The sequence below is a fragment of the Perognathus longimembris genome, unplaced genomic scaffold (genome assembly GCF_023159225.1).
Source record: "Perognathus longimembris pacificus isolate PPM17 unplaced genomic scaffold, ASM2315922v1 HiC_scaffold_5931, whole genome shotgun sequence".
In the NCBI taxonomy this organism is placed as follows: Eukaryota; Metazoa; Chordata; class Mammalia; order Rodentia; family Heteromyidae; genus Perognathus; species Perognathus longimembris.
The window spans coordinates 213,481-216,466 of record NW_025961413.1 but is presented as its reverse complement, the minus strand read 5'-3'; positions in this window follow the sequence as shown (position 1 = coordinate 216,466).

The window sequence follows — 2,986 nt, the reverse complement described above, 5'->3', positions numbered from 1 at the left end:
GGTTAAAAAGAATTGTACTCATTATTCATTACCTGAAGCAGGTGACTGTAATCCCTCTCTGTATCAATACCATGATAAAATTAAAAAATCATATGGTGATATATATATATATATATATATATATATATATATATATATATATGGTGTCTCATGAAAGCCTATTCCATCTGTAATGGACGAGAGGATTTTGCTGTGGTGCCTGAGGTAGCAAAGAATAAACAAACTCTGGTTATTGGTACAAGTAAGTTTCTGTATCTCATTCGTAGCAAATTACCTTAATATCCTTATATACTCTTATATGCAAGCTTAATACAGTACAAACATCTTCCATCCCAATTGAGGGTAATTTTTTTAACATATTCCTTGGCAGAGAAGCAAGGATTCAATCCAGCAAAATAATGAGACTTGAAATACTTTGAAATTTCTGGGCTCATTACACAGGTTTACTTTCAAGATCTACAAGTGTGTTTTGGCCTTAACTTTTGCTATTGAAAAGATCAATAAAACTCCTGATTTCTTACATAACTTGACTCTGGGATTTAATGCCTCTAATTCTGAATTTAGGTTCCCAACAACATTTAAAAATCCCTTCATTACAATTTTTTATTTATTTAATTATTTATTAAATTTTATTGACAAGTTGTTGTGCAAAAGGGGAAGAGTTACATAATGGGGCAGTGTGAACATTTCTTGTGATATCTTACACCCTCGTTTTTCTTACCTTCCCTAGATCAGGTAGGGATATATACAATACCCATACAATACCTAGTGTACCAAAAACATATACAGTAGCCATGTGGCATATGCCAAAGGAAATTCACCTAGAACTTTAAACATAATGTCAACAATAGAGTTTGCTTATCCTTGTCTTATATCCTCATATATACATAGCTGTTGAGCTACTGTGATTCACCGAGAGGTCTATTTTAGACCTTTTTCTGTTTAGTAGTTGTTTGGTTTTAGATACATAATGTAAGGTCGCTATCCCAAACCTGTGGAAATACCATTTGACAAGAAGATATTGTTTCACACACTTGGTCTCTAATGTCCCCCCACCCCCACCTTAGCAGTCATATTTCAAGGAGACCATGCCCCTTTGTTCTCTGTGTTCTAGGCTTGTCTCAGTCAACATTATTTGTTCAAGTTCTAAGCATTTCCCTGTAAATACCAATATTTTATCATTTCTAATCGCTATGTAGTATTCCATTGTGTATAGGTACCACATTTTTTAGATCCATTCATCTGTACAGGGGCATCTGGGTTGTTTGCATATTTTGGCTATTGTGACTTGTGCAGCGATAAACATGGATAAACATGGATGTGCAGATGTCTTTTTGATATCCTGAGATGTGTTGTTTAGGATAGATGCCTATGAGTGGTATGGATGGGTCATAGGGAAGGTCTATGTTGAGCTTTTTTAGGAACCTCCATACTGTTCTCCAAAGTGGTTGTACTAATTTGCACTCCCACCAACATTGGAGAAGGGTTCCTCTTTCCCTGCATCCCCTCCAGCATTTGTGGTTGCCTGAGTTCAGAGTATAGGCCATTCTAACTGAAGTGAGGTGGTAGCTCAGGGCTGTTTTTATTCACATTTCTTTCATTGCCGGGGATGTTGGACATTTGCTCATATGTTTCTTTGCCATTTTTATCTCTTCTCCTGTGAAGTCTCTCTTTAGCTCCTTTGCCCATTTAATAATTAGTTTACTGGGCTTAGAGGGGGTTAGCTTTTAGAGTTCTCTGTAGATGATGGATATTAGGCCTTTTTCTGTTGCTTTGTTGGTGAAGATGTTTTCTCATATGGTTGGCTGCCTTTCTAGTTTGGTGGCTATGTCTTTAGCTGTGCAGAAACTGTTTTTGTAGTAGTCCCATTTGTTGAGGCTCTCCCCTATCTGTTATGCCCCTGGGACTATATTCAGGAAGATCTGTCCTGTGCCTATAAGTTCTGGCATCTTTCCTACTCTGTCCTTCAGTAGTTTCAGAAATTCCAGTCTGATGTTGAGGTCCTTGATCAATTTTGAGTTGATCTTGGTGCATGGTGATAGGCTAGGGTCTACTTTGAGTTTTCTACATGTGGCTGCACAGTTTTCCCAGCACCAGGAGTTGAAGAGGTTATGTTTTTCCCATTGAATGTCTTTAACTCCTTTGTCCAATATCAGCTCATTGTAAGAATGTGGCTTTATTTCTGGGTATTCTATTCTATTCAATTGGTCTTCAGTTCTGTTTTTATACCAATACCAGGCTGTTTTTGTTATGATAATAGAGCTTGAAATATGGTATTGTGATACCTCCTGCACTGCTTCTTTTGCCTAGAAATGTTTTGGCTATTCTAGGTCTTTTGCTGTTCCATATGCACTTATGGGTTGATTTCTCTATTCTAGTGAAGAATGTAGCTGGGATATTGACGGTGATTGAATTGAATTTGTATAACATTTTGGGCAGTATGGCCATTTTCACTATATTGATTCTGCCTACCCATGAGAAAAAGTAGGCAAGAATGAGCAGCCACAGATTGGTGAACTGTTACCAGCACTCACTTTTCAGCCAACACTTCAGCAGAGTTTGAAACACTTTTTACAGCAAAACCATTGCAACAAACTCCCCCCCAAACAATCTTTAACCACTTCAAGTTAACACCCAATTAAATTTAAACATTGGTATAAAATTTGATTTAAACAATTAGAAAAATGAAAAATGATTCACATATGCTCTTTAGTGTGATCAATCTCTTTTTTAAGATGCATCACCTAGGAGTCTAATGGCTTTCAAATGTAATCTCCATTTCTAATGATCTTGCCACATCTGGCATGGAGACAATACAGTAATGCTGAAAAAGCCTCTACACAGTCCTGTTAGTGTCTTAAAGAACCTAAAGGCTGGGACCAGTAAAATCCACAGAAATTCACTCTTGCCTTTAAGAACTTTTCAAAACTGTTTAAAAAACAAAACAAAACGCCAAAAGAAACAAAAAAAAAAACAAAACAAAAAA